Source organism: Amblyomma americanum, chromosome 2 (assembly GCF_052857255.1).
Source record: "Amblyomma americanum isolate KBUSLIRL-KWMA chromosome 2, ASM5285725v1, whole genome shotgun sequence".
Lineage (NCBI taxonomy): Eukaryota > Metazoa > Arthropoda > Arachnida > Ixodida > Ixodidae > Amblyomma > Amblyomma americanum.
The window spans coordinates 20,161,766-20,168,861 of NC_135498.1; the positions used below are offsets into that span (position 1 = coordinate 20,161,766).

The 7,096-nt window shown below is 47.4% G+C and overlaps 1 protein-coding gene across 1 annotated transcript in view; it reads left to right on the forward strand.

Annotated features, from left to right (window-relative positions):
• LOC144118381 (myeloid differentiation primary response protein MyD88-like) overlaps positions 1-37 on the forward strand; it is a 9,929-nt gene extending 9,892 nt beyond the window's left edge. Inside the window, exon 7 of the mRNA XM_077651332.1 lies at positions 1-37. This exon is cut by the window's left edge and continues 610 nt beyond it. The gene's annotated coding sequence lies outside the window, so the exon portion shown is untranslated.
• The last annotated feature ends 7,059 nt before the right edge of the window (positions 38-7,096 follow it).

Below are 7,096 nucleotides of genomic sequence, written 5' to 3' on the forward strand. Positions count from 1 at the left end.
ACTGAATGAAATCGGAGTTGAAATGAAATCCTGAGTGGCTGCATGTCTGCGAGAGTTTGGTGTTTCTTTTATTATGATTGTGACCGGAGAGTTCACTACATCTTCTGCAAAGAGCCTCCGGTTTGAGTGAACAGAAAGAATTATGCATCTCTTTTAAGACACCACACTGAATTTTATTTTGTGAGCCGAGCACACGATTAGAGTCCGGTCGTCGTACATTAATGACACATTAATCGCATTATGCAGCGCCTCTTCAAGTGTGATCTCTGGTTGCAGATGTCAAAAGCTTCATTGAAGCCATTACGAGCGCATATAGGTGACGCTTAGGAGCAAGCACGAACACCTATCACTGTTGACAAAATATCGTTAGCTGATGTGCAGCGTTCAACACTCACTATAAAAGTGTGTGAAGTACTGGCCGAGAATTTGCATCATTATTACTTGCACGAATTGACTTTGTTGCTTGAAATAGTTTTCGTGTGGCCTTTCTTTGACAGAGTTGAGCACGAGCTTACTCAGTGCATGCAGTTGAACAGTTGGGTACTACTCATCCTGCTCTTGTAGCAGTGCAACTAAGCTTTCTATTCCAGCGTCACAAAGAAATGTACAATTCCACACACGCGTGCTTGAGACGTTATGGCGGTCATTTGTAGGTTACTGTGCGCATGTCATAAAGTATGTGCCAAAGTTCCGCAGCGGGGATTTCTGGACGCGCAAAAAAAAAAACAGCACACGACAAAACGGCAAGCTTCGGAACAGCACACAGAATTCGGCAAAGCGAGAAAACAGAGCCGAAAAAAACAGAACAGGGACGAAACAGCACAAGCGTGCATGCTGTTGGGAGAGTCGGTCATACATGGTTCACCATGGGCACTGCGCAAAAAAAAAAGAACAAGGGTACTGCACCCGTACGTTTCTTCTCGCGCGTGCTTTTTACACAGTGTCCTTACTTAACGGCACGACAGCAACAGACCACAGGGGAAATAACACGACGAAAAAACAGCGCAGCGCATTACGATGCAATGCTGCTAAGGCGTGAGCTATCGTAGTCATAACCGCAAAAGGCTATAGATCCGTAAAGCAGCTGCGTTGTTAGGTTAAGTTAGGTTAGAAGTTATGGCGCCGTACTTAGGAAAATACCTTTCATGTCTGGCATACATTTCAGAATTATCCATTTTATCGCTAGCTTACGATTTTGCAACATTTTATGCTTTGTTTTTCACTCTCAGCACGTGTGCATACAAATATTAGCATATTTTTATCACTGGTAATTGTAGTTCACCATCTGATGGTAGGCAAGCTGCTACATAATTCACTCAGAGATATAATGGTAAGCCAAAACCTTTTTTGACAGCTCAATGTACAGGCTGTCTAACACCATATTTTTTATACCTCTGTCTATCTAAAAAGTACCAATCTGACTGTGAGAGTGAAAAACGTACCTGATGGGACATATCTTGCAGAGACTGTTTCATTTTGTTTCATCTCAAACACCTGCGAACTATCCGACTGTACATGCTTGCATGCTGCATTTGCAGTTTGAATACTTCATTTGTTTTGTGCGGTTTTATCGGCTTTGAGGAGGAAATACTTCCTTAATTGACATCAGAGTTCAACAATGGACAGATCCTTGGGCGGCTTTCTGTGAAGCATTGCTACCTCACTGTTTTATTTTAAAAAGCAAGATGCCGTCTCTGTGGCTGAGTGCTTATGGTACTCGGCTGCTGACCCACCCAGAAGACCTGGGTTCAATCCCGGCGACGGCGGTCGCATTCTCATGGAGGCCAAATGCCAGAGGCCCGTGAACTGTAATATGTCAGTTCACGTTAAAAAAGCCAAGGTGGTTGAAATTATGGGAACCCTTCAACAACGACGTCCCTCATAACCTGAGTCGCTTTGGGACGTTAAACAGCATGAAGCCATTAAAAGAAAGATAAATATTCAAGGCGACAGTGGATGCAATCATTCAAAAATAGAAAGAACGCGTGTGCATGCATGCCTGTGTACCTACCCACCGCAAACCTTAAAATGTAATCATTCCTTAATTAAGCGAGCCCTTGATCTTCCGGTGGCTACCTCTAATGTAAACTCAAGGCACTGGGTGTTGTAGCCAGCAGCCACATGCAGTGGCTAGGCTGTCTGCGTGGCTTGGCTTGGCTGCGCGGCTGTGTGCCGGCGTGAGGCTCGCGGCGGCTGGCTCGCGTCTCGGGCTCGTGCCGGCATTCGCTGGGCTGGAATAAAGCTGTCCGGTTGGCGTCTCAGCGCTATCGTTTTCCTCAACCCAACACTGGGGGTGCTAAACTCCTACCAGGAGCTGCGGGAGGCCCACCTCGTGAACCAATACACGCGACCTCATGCAAACGGCCCCCGGGCGCCGCCTGCTAAAACGTTTACACATCCCACACGATTGCACTCCAGAGTATGCGGAGCGTATTCGAGAACTGTGGCGCCATATGCTCTGGGTCTCCCCGCTCCCCCGTAGCATGGACAGCGACATGCACGAAAGCAGACGACAAGCGCGGGCTCGGGCTCTGTAGACGTAGCAGGGCCATCGCCCACGGGATTTCACACGGCCGCTGTCGTTCACCGGGAAATGCACGTTGATGGACTCCGAGCCCAGAATTCAATGCGAGCTGAGGAAGTAGCGATAGCGCTTGGTGCCGCCTACGCCAATTCGAGAATCATCATCACGGACTCCGGAAAAGCATATGATCATTACTCTGCAGGGGAGATCTCTCCGTTAGCCGCTTGCATTCTAAGACGGACTGCCACTGATCCAACACCGAAGAGTATCATTTGGGCTCCTGGCCACTAGGGCTTACGAGGTAATGAGGCCGCTGACGTGGCTGGCCGAGCGCTTACCCACCGGGCTCCTCATCCCAGCTCTTCTGGCTCGGAGACAAACCAGCCGCTGCTGCGGTTCAGAGAATCGTAACACCTTATAACGACAACCTTTTCCCGGCCCCTGCAAAGAGGCTGAGTAAAGCGGAGGAGCGAACTTTAAGGCGCTTGCAAACAGGTACTCTACTCTGTCCTGCAATCATCAAACATTACGATCCTAACACGGATGCGCGATGCCCGCACAGTGGGCAGACCTGTGATGTCTTCCACATGGTGTGGGCATGCACTCAAAATCCCCACCTCCACCCTTTCCGTACCCCTTCCCGAGAGGCCCATATGAAGGACTGCCCTCCTCAACTGCTCCTCGCTTGAGTCCCGAAGGGCTCTGGTGAAACGGGCGTGAGACGGCGCCTCGTCATGCGGTGTCCGGGACTAGGGACGCCGACCATGTTGCGGGGCCACTCTGTGGCTCCCAAACTCTATTCCACCAAATAAATGTTTTAACCACCACCACCACCCTCATTATACTTCTCCGAAATAAATGCATCACTATAGCCCCCAGTAAAATACGGATAGAGGCCTAAGGAAGCATCCTACTGCTTGATAAGTGTATGTGGCGGTGTCGCGAGAACCGCGTTACCGTTTGCCTTCATTGACCACAGGAGCTACGGCTGTATATTGTTTAAAAAAACTGAATTAGGCTTAAGCTTCGCCTTTAAGAGTGGAACGCGACAGTGTGTTGCAGCGCTGCCATATAGTCCACGGAATGCCATCGCCTGTTCGGCGCGACGCCTTGCCCATTGGACAAATCGCTAGGAGTCTCTATTATAGGAGGCATCTGAAAACTGCCCATCCTCCACCCGAAGAGATCACGAACGGGCTGCAGTGACGCTGCTCCCTGAATTGGTTATTGTGCGTCTCCGTTGTGATCGAGATTTTGGAGGAAAAGAAAGGCGCAGTAATTGTCTCACATATCCATGATATGATTTTTTTTTACTCAGCCCCCGATTATAGGTTGCCGGTTCGAATCTTTGCCGCGAGCTAGGGTTTAACTTAACTAGAAAGTTTATGGTGCACAAAACGCTGAATCGCAACAATTTGCGCCAAACGGTTGGCCTGATACATTTTTTTTACGCAGCCCCCGATTATTTCCGACACGCGGTGCCGACTATGCCGACGGCTTTTCGACTGAACGAGCTGTGTTCGCTGTCGCGTAATATTGCTGTCAACCAGTAGTCGGCGACGCAAGATTCAGGCGAGGTAACGAGCAGGATGGCGGCTGTTGTTGTTGTTGTCGTCGTCGTCGTCGTCGTTGTTGTTGTTGTTCTTGTTGTTGTTGTTGTTGTTGTTGTCGTTGTTGTTGTTGTTGTTGTTGTTGTTGTTGTTGTTGTTGTTGTTGTTGTTGTTGTTGTTGTTGTTGTTGTTGTTGTTGTTGTTGTTGTTGTTGTTGTTGTTACCCTCACACAATGGCAGATGTGATGGCGGCTGGTGCTACGTGCGGCTTGCGATTCGTCGTCGTCTTCTTCGTCGGAGTCTGCGGTGAAGGCGCGTAAGTGGAGAGTGAGCTAAGATAAGCTGACTGTCTGAAATGTACTTATGCTCTTTAATATAGCGTTCACGACCCAAAGTGGCTGACATCAATCTCTGGGTGGTTCCCATTGTGACATTATTTTGTAGATACAGCACAGCTCCAGAACATCAGCTAATCAAAAACTGCAAATTTCAAATATTATCTACCGATTACACATCACGTGCATAGATTAACTCGTGCATGTTCACAATCAGTTCATCATGCCATGCTGACAGGAAAGAAACTGTGTATGCAAGTCTTAAACTGAGTGTGCGTCATGAGAATTTTCGATAAATAATTGTTATATGGCAATCTCGATTGCTGCCTCTGTCGCTCATTGCCAAGTTAGTACCTCGCGCGAGCAAAGCAAGGAATCACCGAACCTACACAGGTATTAGCATCAAGATGCGCCGTACTGTGCTATCGGCACGCAGATTTCAGACTAGCAGCCCTAACAGCCTTCTTAATACTGCGTGTTAATGACACTCAGTTTTTACCCGCATGGCTTTCCTAAACTGCGATATCATACCTTTTTTTATCACCAAGAGGGTTGGGATTGCACCAGTCGTAGGTTGAAGTAGGTGGTAAATGCTTTGGAGGAGTGCTCCGGCTACCTAGTGTCGACCCATTTCTTGCGATATGGCCTATTCCTGACGCAAGCTCGACGGTGAATGTTGCGCAGCCTGTTTTTTTTTTTCAAGTGAGCAGTTGAGCAGATAAAACGCGCGCTTGAGAAACTAGTGTCCGGATACTAAAAGTCCTGTACGCGACTGCCAGGCCTAACCACAGCAGCTGGTAAAGGGCACAACAGCAACTCTTCGTGGCCGTCTGAAAACTTCCTCTTCTCGCGACACTGCTTCATCCAAGCGCTAAACGCACGTGATCCGCGCGTCGAAGTTCGGTGGAGAAGGAAGGAGGCGCGGAGAGGAAAAGGGCGAAAGGACAAACAACAGAGCAGAAGAGGCGATCCAACTTCCGTTTGCGAGGCGAGGCCGGATGCTGTGCATAAAACTAAGTAACATTGACCTTTTTCAAGGTTATTCAGAGAGAATGTTATCCTCTCGCATCCTTTGTTGTTTCCTTCCTCCGTGGTTGCTGCGAAGTGTGTCAAGTGACGGTATTTACGCATCACACTTGCGGAGTTGGGCGCGTGTTGCTTCGACGATTACAACGTTACTTGTGAAGTTATAGTGGTTCCTTGAATACTTACCTCGAATGTCACCAGGTATGGGCTCTTTTGTAACTGTTTATCGATTGCGCTTCTACTTGTGGGGCACATCCCGGTGTGTCGAACAGCGCAACGTGCCCTCCGTTTTGGGTATGCCCGCGTTCGTGAAACTCATCTGATAATCACTATTGATTTTCTGCACAGCGATAAAGCCGTGAACCGTTCTGTGCACACATTCCTGCGTATGCGTCGTTGCCATGTTAGGTTTCCGCGCTGGTAGACCACATTGTGCGACAATTGTTCGTGTCGTTTCTGTTTAGCGCTCTGTTCACTGCCGCGGCTGCAGAGAAACTTCTGGCTTTTCTGAGGGGATTTGACCGGCACAACCAGCTCACACCACGCATAGACAAGTTCTCGCGGCGAGGACGGGCTCACTGTGTCTTTCCATCACGTTCGATGATTGTTGCTTCAGTTTTGTTTTTTGAAGTCAAATCTTCGGGCGAATAAAAATGGATATAAATGGAGTGTGCTTAACTATACTGCACCGGTACTAAAGACTTCAAAATTCACCGAAACCAAAAAAGCCTAAATATTTAAATTTTGTTTTAATTTGTGGAGCTGATCAATGGGAAATTAGTAACACAATAATTTTATGCCTAAAGGATAATTTTCAGTTGGATTCCTTGGTACGCATGTCATAACGAGCCAGTTATTTATCTACGCCTGTCTGCTCAATAGCTTACTGAAGACACCAATTATTGCAGTCGATGCCATAGGTATTCACGCAACGGTTCTCGCACGGTTGCCGCCATCAACGTTCGATCCCGTTCCGCACGACACTCGCGGTTGGACTGGACGTTCTATGTCCACCGCTAAGGACGAGAGTGGCGCTGGTGAACACTCTGATGGTTACTTTGCACGCAGCAAAAATACCCCGGAAAGTAGAAGAGTGGACAGCCGCCGCAATAGCTTGTTGGCAGAACACCCTACGCGACATTGAGAGGTCATTGGTTCGCATCCCACAGGTGGCATGCGGTTTTTTATTCTCCTTTGTAGTAAATTATCTTTCGGCAATAAAATGGTTACGCTACTCATGTTCCATTGAGCAGCGCCACTAATAAAAAATGTTAAAACGTAGAAACATTTCCCTGCACCTTCTTTGATTTCAGCGACAGTTGGATTCCGTAATAGTGTGTATGTCATAACGAGCGCCTAATTTTTCTGCCCTTGTATATTCACACAGCAGATGTGTTTTCTCCGAGAAAATGATCATTATAATGCGGCTGCTCGTTGTTGGTTTTAGTTTAATTTTATAAAGTTAACTGTTAGGGCGCACATTTATGGAGAGTGTCTCTTCACCGTTCCTAATATCACTCGATTGTGAAACGAAGTAAAAAGCAGCATAAACAATTTAAACAAGCGACACAAATGCTTCTATTAGTTTTCCTAGCGTTTTTATACCGTGCTCTATTTGATCTCTGGATCTGCACCTTTTTTTTTTCAGTGCCATTACTTCG